Genomic DNA, 13,726 nt, shown 5'->3' with positions numbered 1-13,726 from the left:
ATTTTTGGCACTCATAAGAGTCTTTTTGCAAGAGTTTGGTGATTGATGTTCTAAGTATTCAAAAAATTATGCAGCTCTCTTCAGAAATTTTGGGAAACAAGAAGAGTGTATAACAAGCTGCTTCTTTTAAAGTATCTTTCACCTTTCAGAATTCTCACAGAATTTCTCTTTCTGTGTCAGATAAGGGTTATCCTTTCCTGTATCGTTCTAAGTTTCTTTCCATTAGTCCTTTCTCCATTTTTCATCCTGAAAGGACAAGTTACTGTCACAAAGCCTGGTTTATTTATTCAGAATCCTCTACTGTGCTTGCTTAGGCAAGAATATTTCAGTGATCCGTGGTTTGGTTAAGCTGTTCAATTACTTAAAAGCAGGAGACTACCATGCATGCCAAATGGCCTGAAAAGTTTTAAAGAAAAAGAGGAACAACAAGGTCGAAAGAGAAAGGCAGCAAAAAAATATTTGAACAACTTTTTCTTGTGCTTCTAGTGAAGATCTCTCCCTTTCATCTCTTAAAACTGGTTGTACTTAGGGGAAGATTTGAATCTTAAGCCACAGTACCTTCTGAAGCGATTGCACACACATGGTATACCGTGACTCCCTGGTTGGCGCGATTTCCTTCTACGCTTGCAGGTTCCTGCTCCGTGAAGTTTCTGTGTTTGTGACACTCAAATGTAGCAGTCTGCAATCCTTGTTTGCTTGTGCTCTGGCGAGCTTTTGCTCTTCTAGTTCTTTCACCAGATCATCTTTAGCTTTCCCATCAAATTGAAGCTTTTTGGTTTCATCTTGATGGCTCTGAACTCCTCGGACCTGATTGCCCATCTCATGTCAGTTCTTCTTAACGTGGTTCCTACTCCTCACTTTGATGCAGTAACTTTCCACCTTCCCTCCAACTTTCCATGTGTTTGGAATCCTTTTCTAGCAAATGCACTTTCTTTCCTACTGGCTCCCTTTATTTGAAAACCCTCCTGTCTTTCTTTGCACCCTTCCTTCTTTTAGAGCCATTCTCAAAACATTTTTCATCTCAGTATGACAGCTGAAAATGTATGTACAAACCCACAGATTTGGGACTGTACAGAGGTATCTACCTGAGCTAAATCATCACCTTCCTGACACGGTGACTTGAGGTAGGAACATCTCACCAGAAGGAGAAACCTAAAATCATTCAGATGAATCACACACTAGCAACGCTCAGTTCTTTGCAATGGTATAAAAGGGAGCCCAGGATCACTAGCTCACTGTAGCTGTCTATACTGTAGGCACCAAATTCAGAGAAGAAGAATTTCAGCACGGGTATTAACATTTTTAATAAGTATTCTATTACTTATTTAAATAACTGTGAATATATACGAATGACACTTGCTAAGTTTCAGATCTTAGATATAATGGAATGTCAACATTGTTTTGTTAAACACTCAAATGTAAACCAATAAGAATTAAAATACAAAACCAGGAAATGTTATCTTCAGCTTTTCCCTCTCATCTGTCTATGCTATGTTAGAGGAACCTGATGTTTCTTTTACTCTCTCAGTTGAGAATGAGAGGTCAAGAAAGCTAGATCTGAGGAAGTCTGATGTAAGTAAGAGATGGGTTATGCCTACATCCTTAATTTGGTCCTGAAACTAATTTTTGGAATGGCATAATCTGACAAATAATTGAATATTTTCAATAATCTTCATTGTCTTCTGTATAACTCTTATTACTGTTTCTACTGGTTTAACGTCTAGGGGCACATCATAGACCAGCATTCCTTTGTATATTCTGCATCCTACTGAAGAACCAGGAAAAAAAATGTTGGACTCTGTAGAAAAATGTTACAGTTTTATATAAGGCAAAAGGCAACTGGAAAGGACATCCAGCTAGTAACATATTACAATGAAAATATAGTATTTCTTAGGAAAGCATAATTTTACAAATCAGTAAAGCTGGTTTCTTTTCAGTCAAAATTCTGGTCTGTATTAACTTCTGAAATGGTTGATGAATGAAGTAATTATATTGTTCAGAAATCAGTTTAACTGTGATTTTAAGTAAAATATTTTCTTAGGGGTATTATTAAACTGATCGATAAAGCTATATCTAATTCAGTTCTTTAAACTTCAGGTTTAGCAGTTTGTGCCATTAAAGTTACAGTCCCAGCATATAGTAAAATTATAGACCAAAATTCATTACTAATTTAGGGCCTAGAGATGGTAGAAATCTAAACTGAAGATATTCTAAAAATGAATGTTTAGCTAACTGGATACTCTGAATTTAACTGTGTATTAAATTAAGAAGCTTAGAAACAGCTTTTACAATAAAATGCTCAACTAATGAGCTGTAATTTACATTAAAATATCTATTTCAATGGCTAACATTTGATCAATCTTAATGCATTTAAATCCCAGCTCAGTCTTAGTCCCTAGCTACTGCTTGGATGTCAGGCTTACTGTGTTCGGCAGAGGTACAAGCCTTTAAGTCTTAAAACTATATCTAAAAATGGGATGTGACACTTCAGAGCTGAGCGCTGCATTGCCTAATCTTCAGTTGTCTAGCCCTTAGATATAATTCAAATACCTAAATTAGGCACAATTTCTCTAAACAATGCATAGGAACAATACCTCACAATGGAGTTTTAAGACCATTAGTAGACTGCGAGAACTTGACTTGAATATAACACTGTGTACGTATAATAGAAGAGCAAGTTTGAACGTGGAGTTGACTTTTATATAACACTGCTGGGATTGGAAAACTGATCTAAGTACAGAACCCTCCTAGACAGCTTTTAATATAAAGGGGTTTGAAGGAATATTTTTCCGTGCACATTTTGGGATTAGGGTGCCCTAATTACCAAATATAGATTAGTCCAGCAGGGGCCAGAGCTTTGCCTTTCTCTGTTGGATAAGAGGCACTGCACAGCTGGGAAGGCATTCACGGGAAGCAAACACAAGCAAGGAGTAAAATTGAATCTCCCGGAGCTTAGGACATCCAGCCAATGCATCCTAGATGCTTGCCACTATCCTTTTCAATAGCACTTTTAGTTTTGGATATAAGCAGCCTGTTACACATATAATCTCTCCATATGTATGTTTGCACGGATGTACATATGTTTATAAAACCCTATGGAATAATAGTCTGCTTTCACCGTTCCCGGTTTTGGTTTAGCAGATTCCTCTGTTAGCCATTGTCCTTTAGCTAACCTTACTGTTATACTCATTGTTTTTAAAACTCCAAAGGATTAGTGTAGAAAACCCTCTTTTATTTTAATCTGTTTTCCCCTCAAGTGTTATTCTCGTCTTATGTCAATTGTTTTTTGAACATACTAACTTAATTATGTTAGTTGGAGCTACTTAAACGTGAGCAAGGAGGCCTGATCTTTTTGTTCAAAATTATTGAAAAAAGTTTTTATTGACCTGCAGTATTGTGAATTGTGAATCTGGCCTGCATGTGGAATCCACACTGCATAATTAAAAGCCTAACCTCTCTGTTCTCTAGATAAACAGAGTTAAGCATCTCAGAAAAGTAATGCCAAAATCCCACATGTTGAATCAAAGGCCATTATCCAATAAAAAGTGCCAAGGAATAGGGTCTCTCTGGTAACCCGCTCATAAAATGGACCAGGACAGTGTCTCTCTGCAAAATCTCTCAAACACAGTTCCTTGCTCATCTTGGAGATGGTTAAGGAGATCCCCTCATTTCAAAGTGCAGAGGTGGTGTGCTTCATTTCTGTGGCTAATTCTTCAGGCTGTAAAGGACAAGAGTTAAGTTCGCTTCCCATCCACATCTCCTGTCTTCCAAGAGCTCTTGGCTCCTACTGAAGCTGGACCACTGTAAAGGAAGCAAAAAGGTTCCCAAGGCCAGGAGGAGCACAAAGAAGGAGCCAGTCTCTGTAACCCAGTGAAATTCATTCTCATGGGTGTGACAGTGTTTCCCTAAAACTTGCCATCCCTGAGGAGATATAAAGGGATCCTCTCCCTCCGTCCCCTGGCTTTTAAAAGAAAAGTAACTGTGACTACCTTTTCTGTAGGAAGTCCAATCCTATTAGTTTGTGTTGTGCGTGGCGGATCCTGTTTTAAGCGCCTGCTTAAACTGCGTCTTAAGTGTAGTAAAGCAGATACTTTTCATAGGAAGAGGTGGCAAAGTGACTATGGTGAACATGCAGAAAGTCCCAGTCCACTTTTTGAAATTACCTTTTTATGCACTAAACTAGAAGTGTTGAGCAGCAGGGGCAGCAACATCACACTGTTTCTTTATTGTTGCATGTGGCAGCATTGTCCTCTGATCTTATTGTAGGGATGGTTTATTAGCATTGATACTTGTACTAATATATTAATAAAGTATTTCCACAATGTGAAACAAAGAATTCCAAGTAACCTCCCTTCTTAGCTGTGTTCCCTGTGGGTGTTACCTTATTTTCACATCAATGTAACTACAAGGCTGGTTATTTATATACATAGTAAGGTAACACTCACCTGTCAGAAATTTGCCAATTGAATCCCTATAACTACAGAAAGGCTCGGATGTGAAATAGTGGTGCTGTTTGACAATGTTCTCTCTCTACTTCTGAGTTAGTCCCCTGAAAGTTAATGGATTACACATTAGCCATGACAATATAATCATGTCTTTGTCCAAAAAAATATTATCTATAGCAAGGGACCAAATATGAGAAAATACCAAAGTATACGATATGACATGAATAAGTAGGTGCATTGTAAGCCTTACAGTAATGCCTCCTGAAATCAAGAGATACTATTGCATCGGTGATGCATCACTCATGGTTTGTTTCTGTTTGGTAGATTTGTATTCATTTAACTCATTATTCTAATAATTATTATAATAATTATTTATTAAGATGAGAGGACAATGAGAACTGACTTACTGTTTACCTTTGCCACTTTCTGTATTTTACCTACAAGTAACAGTGATTTCAACTTCTGACCTCAAAAGGGTCCAGGCAGTCTATGTGAATGGTGTGGAAAGGCTGTAGAAAGCTGCAGAAGTTTGCAGTCTTGTGATCCCACCAACCCAGGCTTATATTGAGGTCTTTGAAAGAAAAGAGAGAGTTTGTTGTTTGAGCCATTATTATTTTTTGTACTGGAAATCTTTCTGAGTGGGACTATAATACAACTGAGGTGACACCTTTCCCTTAAGGTGTTTCCAGGAGAAGCTTCCAGGACTGCTGTCCAGCTCTGCTACCTGGATGTACGCAAATTCAGAGGTTCTTTTGCAGGTATTAGTTGTAAATATCAGCTGCTGCGACATTTGGTTGCTACTGCATTGAACTGGAGTTAATAGTCCCATCAAATAGACAAGATATGTATGGAGTCTGAAGCCCAAAACTAAACTTGGTTCTAAATTGGCCTGTGTGATGACAGTTACTATAGTGGAAATGGAAATGGATAAACTAAAAATTCATTCTTCAACCATTGTAAAATTATGGTCTTCTGGTCTTCCTTAATTTCCTTATAGTCCTTTGATCACTGGCTTTATTCACTGACGCTGGACTCCTTTATTTGTATTAATGTTAATTAATGTGGTGTCCTAAATAATCAGCCTATCTTTGTTAAAATGAGAAGGTTGTGCACAAAAAAAGATGTTGTGTACAGGTGAGGACTAAGCAGAAAATGTTGTAGCAATTTGCTGAACACGGAGGCTTATTGAGGATGCAGTCCTGAATAATACACACTAGCTTTGCTCTTCCCCCTTTAGTGTGTGTAGAGAAGCCATGAATCATTCATGGTCTCCCAGCTGAGCGGGGCTTCAAAGGGGCTGGTTGTGATTGGGTGTCCTGGGTGAATTGCCGCGCTGCAGAAACGCCTGCACCCCCAGCACTGGAGGGGTGAGGAAGCACTTTCATCTGGGCCTCCAAAGTGTTTCAGGTCACAGTTCACCAGGAGATAACGATGTAGATGTACATTCAGAATTAGCTGCAGAGATACCTGTGTAGTGCGGTGTGGAAAAGTGAGCCAGTTAGATCCCCAGTGGATGCTGTGAATCAATTACTGTATTCTGAATACAAGGTTGGCTGCAGGGGATAAACAGATGTCAGAGAATTTTTCCCTAATAAGACCATAGTAATAGAAGAGCACTGTCAGCTTCGTTTTACATTAAAAATCTCATTTCCTCTTTATATGACCAATTTTATTAGGCCTCTAAACAAAGATATTTTATGTAACTGATAGCTGTATAATGAGAATAGTATCATTACATTTCTTTTTTCCTTTTTTAACAAAGACTGAAAGAGAAAGTAGAAATGAACCTCACCGAAGTTAGAAAGAAGGTATGTAATTGAGAAGGCTGGATGATCATTTCTTTTCCTTTCCAGTCAAAGAGAGTATTGAGTGGCTTACAGCTGCCTTTTATGCTGAATCACAATTACCTACATTCCAGACCAAAATATTCTTAGAACCAAAGTTGATGATTAACTTGCCCTGTTCTCTGTACTTTCTGCGTATGTTGTCAGCGTCTGGTATACACACCTCTCATCAGAAACAAGAAATAGCTCTCTTTTTAGGTAATAAAGCTTACCACACATCACACACTTGCAGTTAGCACCATACGCTCAGTATTTTTCATTCCCTTACAAAAATAAAAATATGGGAGCACACTGTGTCTTTTTGTGAATTTTGAAATTAAAACCAATGAACCATTAGAGATATCTATTATCTCTTATCTTGCTCTCTCAAATAGAACACATAACAATAGTTATTGCAAACAGTTTGCAAATACCAAAACACTGGGCTGAGGGGATACCTTCAGATACACTGAGGTCATAAATTGTTCACACGTGGTTTATGCTAAGTTTTTTACTTTTTTGAAGGTACATAAGAGCCGATGCTGAGACGGTTTAATTCACGCTATTGCTATGAAGACAGCATAGCTTCACGTGGCAGAAATCAGAGCAAAATTTGGCTTTAAATACTGGTTTGTAATAAATGATTTTTAGTACAATGTTTAAACTCACAGCATATCTCAAACAAAATCTTAATTCTGAACACTACACAAGAAGGAAAACAAAAGAGAATTGCAGACAACATTCAGAGCATTTTGGACAAACAGGTCAACCTTCTGAGAACCTCTATGAAGTTAAGCTCATACACATCTCATACTCACCAAATTCAATTCAGCAGTCTTTGGGTAAATAAGGCATAAGTATAACCTAAGGTTTTGTTCACTGAAATTAGTTTAAGCAACACAGGCAAAGACATGACCTAAACCCCTATTGCTGAGTTATCTAAACCTGGCTTTTGCTCTCTCCCCGTCTCTGACATATACATGGCAACTAAAATTCAGAAGCGCATCTCTTGAGACAACCGCATATTGATAATATGTCCCCGTGCAGGTGGTAACACAGTGCTTGAGTCCATAACCTCTCCAAGTCAAGACCCGAACAGTTCTCTAATTTCTACTTTCCTGGGATTTGCCTTCATTGGAAACTTGGAAACAACAACAGCAACAACGGTATTACAACTTCTTTTCAAAACTTGGTTGTCCCTAGGGTTTCTTTCCAGGACCAGCTCTGCCCTAAATCCTAATCATCGTGCTCGCTCTCCCCTGAGCGTCAGGACTGCAGCCTTCCCAAGCCAATGCTGGCTATGTTCACCGTCGTTCCCCTGACACACAACACCTACTCCGCAATGCAGCGTTCACACAGGGAAGGCAGCAGGCAGAAACTTCTCTCAGAATCGTATTTTTTCCCTCTCCGATTCCTTTAAAATCAGGATACGCAATATTAATAACTGATGCATTACCTAGCATTGCTCTTATTCAGTAAGTTACTGTTCGCAGGTTGTGGCTTAGGGTTGGGAAGGAAATTAACCCCTGCTTACCCTCCAAAACCCTTCTATTAATATGTCTTTAATGGAAAGCTCTGTTGTTTCTCTCCAGCTGGGACAAACTGGGGAGCTCTATGTTCACATTCACGTTTTGCCTTCAAGACGAGCCATGGCGTTTGTTGCTGAGGTGGCACAAACTTGGGCATCCATGATATTAAAGATGATCACAAACAAGTGTGGAATTGTAATGGCTAAGATATTTTCAGAAGAATTCTGTGACATAGGAACTTCAAAACTGTGGACAAAGAAATATGCTAAGTAGCTGCATATATTTTCTGGATAAAAAGGCCAATTTGGTCACCAGTCACTACTGAATTTGAACTCCGGGCTCTTCATATATCCCAACCTCTAAAATATTTGCAGGAATTTTATTGTCAGAATTCCACTATGGCAATAGAAATCCAAAATTAATACATCAGGAAGGGAATGTAGAATTTGCTGCTCGTAGAGTCATTAAAAAGCAGTACAGCCTTAGTCACTTGGGTATAGCTATGTTTTAAGCTTCTGCCATTTTAGTCCTTTTCCATTAAAAAAAAAAAAGAAAAGAGCCTACATACTTTGCACATCTGTGGAAAATCAGTGTAGCATCTTTTACTCCAGTGGTATTGTGCTGAATTATAACAGCTGTGGACTGAACACAAAGAAACTCCAGAATTTCTGGTGTTCAGTACTAGGACCATGACTCTGTGGGAGCGTTGTCTCTCACTAGTGACAACTTGGCCAATAATATCATCAGCCCAGGGGTGTCCAGTGTACAATAGTATTTTGAACAGTTAAATGAAAAAAAAAACCACAAAAGGAAGGAAATAATGACAATAATGTGGAAGCTTCAGGGGCACTCATATTCAAGGGAGGTTACTAGGAAAAAAAAAGGCCTACATGTTTCTGAATAATGTTTCTGCAGTATTGGGCTCCCTTACCTTTTGTTCTTCAATATCAATTTGCACCGAAGAGGTGCTGTTTATTTTGGGATCTTTTGGGATCTCTGTCATGAGAAAGGAACGGATGCTCAAAGCATTTTGGTTTAATAAAAGTGGTAGAAAAGTTAATAGTTAATTCTGTCCTTTCCAGTGCCGGGAGCCCCAGGTGACGCAGAATGGGATCAGCCCCTTCACATTGATCACGACACGCTGTGCAAATCACCTCTGAGGTGATGTTCAACAGCATCATTGTTCTCCTCTTTTTTGTTTTTGAGCAAGCAAAGCTAACAATTTGCTACCTGCACAATACCGCACTTTCTATAGGGTACGGCAAGGTTCACTGACAGTGTTAATGCTCTTACACGTCTCCATAGGAAGGAGTTCTTACCAGTAGTACGTACAAGTGGTATTGTTAAAGGCAGCACGTATGAATGTCATGGTATGCGCTCAGGTTGTATAGCAGTCACTCATGTTAAACATGCAGGTTTTACAGCCAAGGTGTATGGTTTAATTCTGCTGAGATTCTGCTTGAAGTTACTGTCCCCTCAATACAGCGTCTTCCGCAGCAGCCCATTACAAATACTTTTCTCAGAGTTTCTTGTGGACTTTTTTACAGATTCTATCATATAAGGACATGAAGGAAAAGGCAAAAGAGGGCAACCTAAAGAATCTGTCAGATCCTATTTACAGGATCAAACAGAGGCAAGGGAAGGGCCCAGACCCAATAGGTGTGGTGATACGCATGTTTGCATAGCATATCAAAAAGCAGACGCACATGACACTGAGCGGGGAAAGAAGAATGAACGAATGAAAACGTTTCCCTTTAGTGATGAGATTGAGTGAAGTTGTTTAACTTTCTGTATTGTAAACCTAGAATATTGTCCACTGACCCATAGGCTTTTATACACATCACCTTTGTAGTTTAGCTGTGAAGATCTAATGATACAAGAAAGGTAAGGTACATAGAAAGAGGTTTTATCTTTGATTTAGTACAACTGCTGGAATCAAAAAAATATATGTGTTTCCGGGTATGCATGCATTTACTGAAGTCTCTGCCAAGCTGGCATGTTCGGTGGTGTACTTATTTCAAATAAATTCTGTGTTTATCCAGAAAAATCCTTCTCTGGGCATTCATATGCCATGTAGAAATATGTTCAGGTCCAAAGATGATGGTTTAAACCAAAAGTCTTTTATTTCATGATAGATGAATATGGCATTACCTGGAGAAGACTGAAAGAATAATTGGTTTTAAACATAAAAGCACAAAGCCATCAAGTCCTAGCCGTTTTAGAAGCATCGTTCATTTGAACAGTTCTTGTGCTTTCAATGTGCCAATTTAAATGGGTAAATTATGTTTATAATCCGCTATTGATCTGTGTATATATTGTCATCAAGAAGACCCCTGAGCCTAGAATTCATAAAACTTAGGACAATGTATGAAATCGTAATGGTAGTGAAAAATTTTCTCTGGTGTAATGCATTTGACTAGACATCTAAATTTGCTAGTCCCTTCCCTCCTTCCACCCCACCCTTTTTCTGAAAAACTTAAACCTCTGGTTGCTCCAGTAAGATGCATTCCAGGTAAGTGACTAATAAATTTAGCACAAAAAAAAAAAACAAAAAAAAAAAAGAAAGAAAAAGGAATTGCCGCTCCAGACACCACTGGCATTTGATTACTGTTTCCATCTTTGCTAACAGGTTTGAACTACAGGTCAGACACTTGCTTGACATCAATCAGAAAAACTGCTTTAGACTTAAGGACAGGAATGCATATTTACCCCAGATGAAAAATCTAAACCCGTGCCCAATTCATATTGAATCAGAAGGGAAACCAAACTGTAATTTTACTGAGATCAAGGGGAAGCTTCAGACTCATTTTTAGAGACAGAGTTTGCAATGCATGCTGTAGGGAATAAAATACGTGGGTTTAATTATCAACAACAGGCCTAAGGACACAATCAGATTAAATTTAAACATGTGTGTAAGAAACAAAATAAATATAGATATAAGGAGATGGGAACAGATACAAATCAATCTCAAGGGAGGTGAGAAGGAAAGGGATTAATAATTAAAATGTATATACTACTTGTTTATTCTTAGAGTTGTACCTGTGAGCATGACAAGTATGAATTCCTTAGACTTTACGATGCTGTGTCAGAGTTTCATGAGGGATTGAAAAAGAATTTAATAACTGAGTAGATCAGCCTCAGAAGTAGTAGCCTATCAACTATTTGTGTTTATAATGAAATTTAAATACACAGAGTCCCAAAATCTCCATATTATATTGTCTGTACAAATATGCAGTATGTGCCTTGAAAAAAAAATTCCTCCCCGTTTTAAATTGCTTTGTTTTGGATAAAATTATTGCCGTCTTTTCTAGCTTATTGCAGAGCTTCTAGACATGTCTACACAGCTAAATGCAAATCAGAGGAGTCAATCACTACAATCCTGATTGCCTACATGCTTAATTTTCAAATTATTGCCTCGCTCTTTCTAGGACTGCTTCAGCTACTTTTTCCAACATATCTTCTCTAGAGAGAGGTTGCCCTAAGCGGTTTGGGTGCGATCCAGTCTCTGCCACCTGGCCTGGGGGTCAAGGATCAGTCCTTTACTCTTTTTTTTTTACCTATAATTGTGGTAGAAATGGGGCCAAAAATTCATATTTATAATACAGGTACAGGACAAGCATGAATTTCCTCATTTTTATTTCATATGAAATCAGAATAAATAATCAGATTTTAAAGGTAGTATATAATGTCTGTTAGTATGCACTTCTGGAAAGGCCTTTAGACTGTGGGGGCTATAATAGACGCTTCTTCAAACATCTTTGATTTTTTCTTGGATTTATACTTCTATTTGTCTACTCTTTTTTAACTGTATTTACAAGATTTTGGATTTTTTTTGTGAGTCTGGAACTGCACCAAGGTGATTTCAGTATGTGGCACAAACATGCATTTTATTTTTCTTTAGCCTGGTCTCCTTTTGGATGCTGTGGATTCTCCTTCTCATCCCTCCAGTCTTTCTTATTATCTTGATTTTATTGCTTGCCTCAGCTATTGCTCTCCTGTTAACATAATATTGCTCTGTCTCAATGAGAAGTGCATCTGCTCTAAGAAATCCTGAATGCCTGATTTTGTTTCATTTTTTCCCCCTCCTATTAGTATTATTTTCCACTGGATGCTTTCCATCATAACGTTGACTGCTTCCTGCATGGTCTGTCTTACACCGGTGGCCTATCATGGAGTGGAATATCAGATTGAGAGTGTCCCATGGCCCTGATGATTCTAATCTAAGAGCTGCCAGCTCTTTCGATACCTCCCTTCCCTACATATTATGAAGATGTCAGCTGCAAGGATGAAGCTTTCCCACAACTGCAACAAAAGAAAGAAGGATGCACACTCAGCAGAACTTGTTAAAGGAAAACAAAGAATAAAAAAGATGACCTTAAACGGTGTCCTCTGGGAAGGAGAGAGGAATATAGCTTGTAGATGGGACTTCATGTATTGACGTGAGGTCCTGAGATATTGCGCTAATAAAGTTAATGTAAAATTTAGAATATGATGGGCCCACTGAAATTAACCACATTGAAATCCGGTGAGGATACATAATATCTGTTCTGCAAAAGATATTGAAGAATCTTCATTTTGTAGGGCTTTGATTTTAGGTAATGTGTAAGACAGTGTACCCTCTGCAGATTACATACCCGTGGATAGGGCATAAAATCGATGTCAGCCAAAGCAGAATCAGTCTCAGAGAACCTCTGCAAATAAGTTTGTGATTTCTCACCGGTTAGAGAATCCAAAAAAAAACGACTGCTTTATCACTCAAAGAAAAAATGGTAAGACAAAGTGAAAACTTTTCATTTTTATCTTGATACATATTTATTAGATATAAAAGCCCTGATTTAGTTACTTTTTAACTTTAAACACATGATTTGCTCCATTGATTTAATTTAGAATAAGCCCTGCCCCTGCTTATATTTTCTTAATTACTTTAGCGAAACATGGCTAAAATGTTGACAAAGTTGTACTGAAATTATTGATGATTCCTTTTTCCTTTAAGATTCAGATTCTGGTCTCAGATGCATGAACCAGTGCTTACTTGCTCTCAATTTTATGTATATACACATATAGGCCTGGCTTTTGTATTGTATAATTTCAAGATTATGTAAAGCTAAGAAATACGCTATGTATGATATCTGATAAATCAGTACATCTGAACAACGCAAATAGCTCACAAAACTGAAAGAACATCTTTTGGCAACTATAAGGTTGCAATAAAACCGTCTGTTTTATTTTATTTTTACAAATCCTAACACTTGAGATATGTCCCCTGAGGTTTTGTTTTTTTCTCCGTCTGAATATATACATTTTTATATTTGTTTGGTTACTAAGACTGAGGCTTCAGACCAAGGAATTGGAAGTTGCAGCCTTTCGACAGCCATTGCTTTATTCTTCTATCATAAAAAGGATCCTAAGTAAAGAACACCAGCAGTGACTTGCATCGCTCCTGGGCATTTTTTTGTTCTTGTGATCTAAAGTCCACTTATTGTGTTTTCTGTTATTTGGAGGTCACCAAACTTTGATCACTAGGGGGTAGTGTGGGGCTTTTCCTTGATCTAAGGTACCACACTCTTCAGCCTGATGTTTTTTGAATGTTTATGTGAAAAGCTTACACTAAATATCCTATATCTATGCATATGTCTATGCATAACGTTCAGAAATTCCTGGATTCTAAAACCATATCACACTACCAATGGAGATTAAATGCATGGTGTTTCGTCCACTTATCACAAACTTCCCTGTATTCCCCAGCAGGAGCCAGATTTTGCAAATGTCTATTAGTTCTCTTCGCTTTCTCTCTTCTCCCAAAACACATAAATATACACACGCACAAAAAACATTCACACATATACTTACATTTTGAGCCCACTGACAATACACTAACAGATTTAGAATATTGCAGAAAGTGTGACCCTGTACCCTGTATTAATATTTA

Source organism: Vanellus vanellus, assembly GCF_965231255.1.
Source record: "Vanellus vanellus genome assembly, chromosome: 1".
Lineage (NCBI taxonomy): Eukaryota > Metazoa > Chordata > Aves > Charadriiformes > Charadriidae > Vanellus > Vanellus vanellus.
This window is presented reverse-complemented; position numbering follows the sequence as displayed.